Genomic DNA, 10451 nt, shown 5'->3' with positions numbered 1-10451 from the left:
CGTGCAGCACTACGCACGAGTGTCACGCAGTGTTTACAGCGGTCATACGGACTATGCTTCACACCTCACCAGAATGGTGGCTTCAGTCAGCGGTGAGAATGCAGATCTGCGTCTCAGTGCGCTCTGTGCGCCTGACAGTCTGTTCACTGCAGCGTGTTTACACACCAAAGCTAAATATGCACAGAGGATGTTATTAGAAACTACTGACGCTCTCTGCTGCAACTCTTTAATGCTGTTTGATGTTATCTCAGATTTTTATGATGATGACAATTCCATCAGTTAGCCGAGTCTGAAGAGGACTCAGGTGCTAAATTCACGTCTAACATCGGGGAAAGGCAGCCGGGATCCTGCCGCCTGACATCATCCTGGCTTTAGGCTGGCAGGTCCATAACTGACCATGAGTGTCCGTGACCACACTCAGGTCCTCTCTGCTGCGCTCCGGGGGCTGATGGAATATTTAGCGGACATTGATTTAAGATTTGCCACTAATTTGGCTTATTTTATTTCTTTTACACTTGAAAGGTGCAGTATGGAATAGTTCTGGCTCACTAGCAGCAGCACAAATAACACCGCTGGTTTGAATGTTTAGATGATAAAGTGATAACATGTGATATGAAGTGCAGTTAAATATGTCAGAGACGTCATGATCTATTCCTCTCACGTTCAATTTTATTTGATATTAAACCACTACAGACATGATCAGACTTTTGTTGTGTATTATTGTGACATAATTAGGTTTTTGATTGACATCTGCACAGTAACTGCAGTGGAAACACTATTTTGAAACGTTTGGTGAGTTTTGGCACTTTGGAGTTCACTGACAGAGCCAGACAAAAGTTGGTGGAGGGTCCGCACATTCTCACGTTCATCCCACGTGTGCGTGAAAACCAGCGTATGTAACCTTTTTGTGCGTAGGAAGCGTTTATACATGAGGCCCCAGAAGTCCAGGACGGACCAGAAGTTTTGAGGCGAGAAATCAAATATGTAGATGGAAGGAATCTAAGGAGGCGGCCTGCCGATCACGCTCACAGAGGTCCTGCGGTAAGACAGCTGCAGCCTGTCTGTTATTCTGTCATTACATTTTGAGTTATTAATCAAGACATCTGGGTCGTGGTGTAAAGAACATTCTTGGCTTGTGAACCTTTAAAAAAATAAATCTGTCGTTACTTTATTTTATTATTATTCTATCAGACATTACATTGTTAGTGAACAGTTGTGGTTACAGTTCTTGCTTTCTATTGCTTTTATTTTATAGAATTCTTATTTATGCACCAATAGACCAAATCAAATTACTTGGAAGTTAAAACTTGTCAGTAAACCAGATTCTGATCTTTTTAGTTTGGGTGATAAAGCCTGGCTGTTTTTGGAGCTCTGCTCCCTCTGTGCTGGGGGGATTGTGCAATATTGCGACAGTCATTTCCTGTTAGAGCCCAACCGCAGTCTTTGATCTGAGATAACACTAACCTGTCAAAAATAATGCACAAAGCAAGTAAGTACACAGTGTACGCAGTGTACTGCATGTTAGTGTACTGACCAGAACACGTCCAATGATGTGTTGCAGTAATCCAGTCTGGAGGAGACAAAGGCCTGGACCAGCTTTTCAGCAGTACAATGATGATTACTGTGATTATTGATTATTGGTTACTGTGATTTTCACAATAACTCTGTCATTACTGTAATTATCCGTTATATACACAATGTGTTACTGTATTAGTATTTTATTAAACCCCAAACAGAAAATCCTCCCCCACAACCAGTGTTGGGAAAGTTACTCAGAAATTGTACATAATAAATTACTCCTTAAAAAGTTTAAATTATTACTTTACTTCTTACTGGGTGATAAAAGAGGGGGGGGGGGGGGGGTTCAAAAAATTTTCAAAATCAACGTGTGGTCAGCATTAATTATAAATATAATTATCCAAATAGGCTAATTTTAGGAAGATGATAAGATTAACAAAATTAACAAAGTTTTTAAACAAAAATTTTTATTGAGATGTTTTTGATATGACTTTTAAAGTTTAGCTGAGAATCTAAAATCACTCCTAAATATTTTTCTTGTTCTACCTGATCAATGAGTTCGCCATTCATTTTGATGTTAAGGTCATTTGTTGTCCGAGTTCTTTTTATAGAAAAACACACAGATTTAGTTTTCTTCAGATTAATTGTTAAACAGGATTTGTTTAGCCAATTAAACACTTTATTTTCACAAGACTTTTGGATAGTGTACTGCCGATAACAGCAAGGCTTTTGCCAGACACATAAACCACAGTGTCATCGGTATACATCTGAAGGCCAACTTCAGGACACACTTCAGGCAGCTCGTTCACATACAGGCTGAAGAGAATAGGCCCCAGTATTGTTCCCTGAGGGATTCCGGTCTTAATTTTACATGGGGCAGATTTTACATGATCAATAACTACACATTGTTCTCGGCCCTGTAAGTATGACTCGAATCATGATAATGCCTGGTGTGACATGTTAGGATGACAGTTTTGAGATAAGACGGCTATGGTTTACTGGGTCAAATGCCCTCTTTAAGTCCAGGAATACTGCACCCACGATGTTTCCTTCATCAAGCGGCTGCACAATGTTTTCCAGTAATGCGCAGATGGCTGATTCAGTGGAATGGTTCAGTCCGAAACCATTCTGTTGAGGGTGTTTATACTGATGTGTTTCTAAATATTGAGTTGAGCTGTTCTGAAACTACTAACTAACAAGACTTATTGGTCTATAGTTACTGAGATCTGTGGTATTCCCGGACTTAAAGATGGGTTTAACCAGTGCCTTTTTCCAAGCAGTAGTAGTAATAGAGACATTTATAATGTGGGTCAAAGTTTGGATGATAATTGGAGCATATTTTATATTTTTTATTCATTTAGCTGACGGTTTTATCCAAAGCGACTTATAATTGCTATACATGTCAGAGGTCGCATGCCTCTGGAGCATCTATCTATGCACCACCACCCCCAGGAATGCTATGTTATTGTTGCCTTTGGATAAATTGGTATTCAGGTCTGAAATAGCTTTCAATACCACTGCCTGATCCATTCTCATTTGCTGATGACAATATGTTGGGGGGCTCTTTATCTGAAAATTTAGAAGCAAGATCTTGTACGGATTTAATAAAAAATTGATTAAATGCATTAGCAACTTGGACAGGGTCTGAAATGTTTTTTCCTTCACATTTTAGTTCAATTGAATTATTTGTATTTACATTAGGTTCACTTAAACTGTTTATTTGTTTCCACATTGCTTTATAATTTCCTTTAGCTTCAGTTAGAATTTTCATATAATAGTTTGCTTTTGAGCTTTTACTACTTGATTTCATAACCTTTAAATATACATCAGGTCTGTCATATCTGGTTTTAAGAGTTTTAGAGCAAAATCTCTTTTTTTAATAAGCTGTCGCACTGCATCATTTACCCATGGAAGCTGTACTTTTCTTTGTGGTCTTTTGCATTGTTTTAAGAATGTATTTAAAATGTTACTCATTGTAGAAGTAAATACGTGGCAACACTTGTGAGACTTCATCCCAATTAGTGTTAGTTAACTCATTCTCAAATTTATTAAGATCCTTGTGGGGAATTATTAACTTTGTTGCCTTTTGGTCATTTTTATATACAGTTAGCCGCTTCTTTGAGAGTTTTCTGGAAATTAATATCATGTTATGATCTGATAAGCCACACACCAGATTGTATGTTTTTAAGACTCTTTCATGCTTATTTGAGAAAACTAAATCTATTGCTGTCTGTGATGTTTTTGTCAGGCGAGTGGGTCCATTTATAAATTGATGAAAGTCATATTTTGACGTTAGTTCTTTCAATTGTTTCCTGTTGGATTTATTTAACCAATTAACATTAGTATCTCCATAAATAAGGACCTCACTGTTACTCACTGTCACTGTTACACCACAAGGATGTTAAACATGCGTGGGGACAAAGCAAAATTTACACATAGACTTTCAATTGAAAGATATTCATCTAATTGCACTTCCTTGGTCTTAAAGGAGTCTTTATGTAAACCAGAACTCCTCCTCCTCTACCAGTAACCCTATCCTTTCTATAGCACTTATATCCAGGCACATCTATCATTGAGGTGGGGATTTTATCATGCAGCCATGTTTCACCTATGCACAAATAATCAAGATTGGAACCAAGAAGCAGAATTCTAATTTCATAAAATTTTGGATACAGGCTTCTAATATTTAAATGCCCTCCCCAAATACCCTTAGGCTTTAATGTAGGATCCCAGATTATTTTCGCATGATTTACTGTCTGAAAAAAAAAAAAAGTCTCTGCTTTATTATTGCCTGTCACTGCAAAGTGTTTATATTGTCATTAGTGTCCGTGTTTGTTCGCTTAAACTTGGCTTTATGAGTTGTATTGACTTTACTCTTAATGTAGTCAGTCTTAGGGTTAGGAGCGCCTCTGGATCCTTGCGCGCACAGTGATTTCAAATCCAGTGTGGCCTCCTCCACTTCGTTGATAGAAGAATCCACAAAAGAAATGGTGTAATTCTGGGTCAGGTGGCTCCAGTAGTCCGCCAGGCCATCTGTGGGCGCAGTACAAGCTGCAGCCTGGTCGACGAGGGCACACGAAGCTACTCCCTCTGGGTCATCCGGTGCCGGTGTCCGAACTCTCGTCCGCACAGAGCGCCCACAGCTGTTTCTCGCTGGAAATCCGCCAACCATCCCCTGGTCCGCCGGCTGTTGCAGATGACGCACCAGCTCCGCCACTGAGGCTCCTGCCTGCTCACCAATCCAGCCCGCTCTTCCCCACTCACCTGCGACGTACATACATTTAAATTTACATTTATTCATTTAGCTGACGCTTTTATCCAAAGCGACTTACAATTGCTATACATCTCAAAGGTTGCACGCCTCTGGAGCAACTATTCAAGACGCCACTGTTTTACACATGCTGCTTGTGTACACTATGTTAATGCTTTTAAGAATGTGGAAACCGTTTTTTGAGTAAAACATGTTAATTACATTCCTCAAAGAGCTAAGTTAACTTCTCTCATCAAGGAGCTAACGTTAACTCCTGGGGTGAGGCTAAGGGTTCACCCTGCGGCCTTGTGTTCAAAAAGCCACTGTTCTAACATGTGCTGCTTGTGTGTACACTGTGGTCATGCTTGTGAATGTTAAACTGTTCATTAGAAATATATTACATTCTTAAAAGCGCTAATTCCCCACCACCAACCCCATCCCATTGAGCTAGGCGTGCACTCACCAGCAAGGCCGTCACCAACCCCACAGCACCCCCAACGCCCCGGGGCTCCAGGGGCAGGACTGTCTCATCTGTATGAAGTGTCTCCACATGTCCACCAATCCTGTCTTTTCCCTGAGTATTAGTGGCTCCCTCTGAAGATGTGATGAAGAGATGTGAGGAAAGACGAGTTCAGACAGTTAACACAATGTTAAATCAGAAAACAAAGTCCATCTAAACAGTTAGAGCAACATGACAGCTGAGGTGCTTCTGATATTGGTCAGGTGCTGCTGGTTTTAAACTGTGCTGATGTGGTTTCCAATCACAAACAGGACCAGGTCAGTATCTGGGTCACCTGAGGATCCAGGAGGAATAAGACATGAAATAAGGCTGCTGTGATTAAAAGTGCTCAGATACAGGTCAGAGCTGTAGATACAGATCAGATGTTAGTGCTATAGATACAGGTCAAAGGTCAGAGCTGTAGATACAGGTCAGAGGTCAGAGCTGTAGATACAGATCAGATGTTAGTGCTATAGATACAGGTCAAAGGTCAGAGCTGTAGATAAAGGTCAGTGCTATAGATACAGGTCAAAGGTCAGAGCTGTAGATACAGATCAAAGGTCAGAGCTGTAGATACAGGTCAAAGGTCAGAGCTGTAGATACAGGTCAGAGGTCAGAGCTGTAGATACAGATCAGAGATTAGTGCTATAGATACAGTGAGGAAAATAAGTATTTGAACACTCTGCTATTTTGCAAGTTCTCCCATTTAGAAATCATGGAGGGGTCTGAAATTGTCATCGTAGGTGCATGTCCACTGTGAGAGACATAATCTAAAAAACAAAATCCAGAAATCACAATGTATGATTTTTTAACTATTTATTTGTATGATAAAGCTGCAAATAAGTATTTGAACACCTGACTCTCAAAGACCTGTTAGTCTGCCTTCTAAATGTCCACCTCCACTCCATTTATTATCCTAAATTAGATGCACCTGTTTGAGGTCGTTAGCTGCATAAAGACACCTGTCCAGCCCATACAATCAGTAAGAATCCAACTACTAACATGGCCAAGACCAAAGAGCTGTCCAAAGACACTAGAGACAAAATTGTACACCTCCACAAGGCTGGAAAGGGCTACGGGGAAATTGCCAAGCAGCTTGGTGAAAAAAGGTCCACTGTTGGAGCAATCATTAGAAAATGGAAGAAGCTAAACATGACTGTCAATCTCCCTCGGACTGGGGCTCCGTGCAAGATCTCACCTCGTGGGGTCTCAATGATCCTAAGAAAGGTGAGAAATCAGCCCAGAACTACACGGGAGGAGCTGGTCAATGACCTGAAAAGAGCTGGGACCGCCGTTTCCAAGGTTACTGTTGGTAATACACTAAGACGTCATGGTTTGAAATCACGCATGGCACGGAAGGTTCCCCTGCTTAAACCAGCACATGTCAAGGCCCGTCTTCAGTTTGCCAATGACCATTTGGATGATCCAGAGGAGTCATGGGAGAAAGTCATGTGGTCAGACCAAAATAGAACTTTTTGGTCATAATTCCACTAACCGTGTTTGGAGGAAGAAGAATGATGAGTACCATCCCAAGAACACCATCCCTACTGTGAAGCATGGGGGTGGTAGCATCATGCTTTGGGGGTGTTTTTCTGCACATGGGACAGGGCGACTGCACTGTATTAAGGAGAGGATGACCGGGGCCATGTATTGTGAGATTTTGGGGAACAACCTCCTTCCCTCAGTTAGAGCATTGAAGATGGGTCGAGGCCGGGTCTTCCAACATGACAATGACCCGAAGCACACAGCCAGGATAACCAAGGAGTGGCTCTGTAAGAAGCATATCAAGGTTCTGGCGTGGCCTAGCCAGTCTCTAGACCTAAACCCAATAGAGAATCTTTGGAGGGAGCTCAAACTCCGTGTTTCTCAGCGACAGCCCAGAAACCTGACTGATCTAGAGAAGATCTGTGTGGAGGAGTGGGCCAAAATCCCTCCTGCAGTGCAAACCTGGTGAAAAACTACAGGAAACGTTTGACCTCTGTAACTGCAAACAAAGGCTACTGTACCAAATATTAACATTGATTTTCTCAGGTGTTCAAATACTTATTTGCAGCTGTATCATACAAATAAATAGTTAAATCATACATTGTGATTTCTGGATTTTTTTATTTTTTAGATTATGTCTCTCACAGTGGACATGCACCTACGATGACAATTTCAGACCCCTCCATGATTTCTAAGTGGGAGAACTTGCAAAATAGCAGGGTGTTCAAATACTTATTTTCCTCACTGTACAGGTCAAAGGTCAGAGCTGTAGATACAGGTCAGAGGTCAGAGCTGTAGATAAAAATCAAAGGTCAGAGGTCATTGCTATAGATACAGGTCAAAGGTCAGTGCTGTAGATACAGGTCACAGGTCAGTGCTGTAGATACAGGTCACAGGTCAGTGCTGTAGATACAGGTCAAAGGTCAGTGCTGTAGATACAGGTCAAAGGTCAGTGCTGCAGATAAAGGTCAAAGGTCAGAGCTGCAGATACAGGTCAGAGGTCAGAGCTGCAGATACAGGTCAGTGCTGTAGATACAGATCAGAGGTCAGTGCTGTAGATACAGATCAGAGGTCAGAGCTGTAGATACAGGTCAGAGGTCAGTGCTGTAGATACAGATCAAAGGTCAGTGCTGTAGATACAGGTCAGAGGTCAGAGCTGTAGATAAAGGTCAGAGCTGTAGATACAGGTCAGAGGTCAGAGCTGTAGATAAAGGTCAGTGCTGTAGATACAGGTCAGAGCTGTAGATACAGATCAGAGGTCAGAGCTGTAGATACAGGTCAAAGGTCAGAGCTGTAGATACAGGTCAGAGCTGTAGATACAGGTCAGAGCTGTAGATACAGATCAAAGGTCAGAGCTGTAGATACAGGTCAGAGGTCAGAGCTGTAGATACAGATCAAAGGTCAGAGCTGTAGATACAGGTCAGAGGTCAGTGCTGTAGATACAGGTCAAAGGTCAGAGCTGTAGATAAAGGTCAGAGCTGTAGATACAGATCAAAGGTCAGAGCTGTAGATAAAGGTCAGAGCTGTAGATACAGGTCAGAGCTGTAGATACAGATCAAAGGTCAGTGCTGTAGATACAGGTCAGAGGTCAGAGCTGTAGATAAAGGTCAGAGCTGTAGATACAGGTCAGAGGTCAGTGCTGTAGATACAGGTCAAAGGTCAGAGCTGTAGATACAGATCAAAGGTCAGAGCTGTAGATAAAGGTCAGTGCTGTAGATACAGGTCAGTGCTGTAGATACAGGTCAGAGGTCAGTGCTGTAGATACAGGTCAGAGGTCAGTGCTGTAGATACAGATCAGATGTTAGTGCTGTAGATACAGGTCAAAGGTCAGAGCTGTAGATAAAGGTCAGAGGTCAGAGCTGTAGATACAGGTCAGAGCTGTAGATACAGGTCAGAGCTATAGATACAGGTCAGTGCTGTAGATACAGGTCAGAGCTGTAGATACAGGTCAAAGCTGTAGATACAGGTCAGAGCTGTAGATACAGGTCAAAGCTGTAGATACAGGTCAGAGGTCAGAGCTGTAGATACAGGTCAGAGCTATAGATACAGGTCAGTGCTGTAGATACAGGTCAAAGCTGTAGATACAGGTCAGAGGTCAGAGCTGTAGATACAGGTCAGAGCTATAGATACAGGTCAGTGCTGTAGATACAGATCAAATGTCAGTGCTGTAGATACAGATCAAATGTCAGTGCTGTAGATACAGATCAAATGTCAGTGCTGTAGATACAGGTCAGAGGTCAGTGCTGTAGATACAGGTCAGAGGTCAGTGCTGTAGATACAGGTCAGAGGTCAGAGCTGTAGATACAGGTCAGTGCTGTAGATACAGATCAGAGGTCAGTGCTGTAGATACAGGTCAGAGTTCACAGCTGTAGATGTTTGGCTCATATTTTATCATGAAACTAATCAATATTTACTAATAAGAACATGAGATGTTTAATGATCTATTCAGGGAAGCTGTCACTTCAATAGAACGCCACTTAATGAACATCAAGGCTCTGATCAGTTCTTTAAAGTCCACAGAGATGATCAATCAAACATCTGACACATTTTGATCAGCTACAGAATTTCACATTCAATCAAAAATGTTGTGCTTTGTTGTCCTCTCAGTCTGTCAGGTGGAGGTGGAGGAGGGGGTGGAGTCTGTCCTGCTGCCCTTCAAGACCACAGCTCCCCTGTCTGGAGACTCTAAAATGGAGTGGAACCGCTATGAACCCAAACCCTCAAAGACAGTCTGCGTGTGTCAGAAGAACGGCTCTGACCAGCCTGACCAACAGGACCAGTTTTACAGAGACCGAACTAAAACTAAGGAAGACCTGCTGAGAACTGGAGACCTCAGTCTGACCCTGAAATCACCCACAGACAAAGACGTAGGACAATACTGGGTCTACGTCTCCAACAGTAACATCTGGAGAGTGAAAACAGTTGTTCTCAGGGTCAAAGGTCAGTATGCAGACTGAGGTCAGAGTTTGTTTGTCTCCTCTGCAGAGAGAAGCAGGAACAGAAGCAGCTCCACTGATCCAACTCCTCTGATGGTGGAGAACCGGGGTAGATATACTGGTGGAGATGGAGCTGATTGCAGGCAGGTGTGGCAGGCAGAGGAGGCGGCTGATGAGGTGAAGGTGTGGGCGGTCAGCTGGGCTCAGGATCAGAGAGAGAGGGAGAGCACACACAGGGAGGCAGGCAAGGTACAGGGAAACAGAACGGTGGAAGAAACAAAATGAGCAAAAAAACTCACCGTCAGCCGGGCGTCAGATATTTGATTAAAGCAGACTCACAAGAACAAAGGTTTGTTCAGACTGAACACAAATGTCATCTGTAGTGTTTTTGTAGTCCCTGATTATTCAGCGCCTCTTCCTCCTCACTATACACTGGATCAAACCAAGGCAGTTAAACCCAGAGGCCTCCAGTGGACCTGGTTCAGGCCTTTTAAACATTTGGACTGAGTGATTTTTGCCCTGTCTTCCAGTGTTGCCATTTACAGCAGGTATAAACAGATTTGCATGATCTAGTTTGTTTGAAGCATACAGAGTCCTTCAGATGTTGATCACCTCTTTAGTCTCTTACCTCCAGTTTCTGTTTTTTTCTTGTCTGTTCATTCGTCAAAGATAGAGAAGGATTTTTCATTTAAGCTGAAACATTTCAGTAAGTATGCCAGATTTAGCCAGAGGGCTGTTTTTCATCCGTCAGCAGTGTCGGGCA

This window comes from Micropterus salmoides, unplaced genomic scaffold (assembly GCF_014851395.1).
Source record: "Micropterus salmoides isolate LMB-PRFRI ecotype aquatic unplaced genomic scaffold, ASM1485139v1 Ms_hic_scaffold_2, whole genome shotgun sequence".
In the NCBI taxonomy this organism is placed as follows: domain Eukaryota; kingdom Metazoa; phylum Chordata; class Actinopteri; order Centrarchiformes; family Centrarchidae; genus Micropterus; species Micropterus salmoides.
This window is presented reverse-complemented; position numbering follows the sequence as displayed.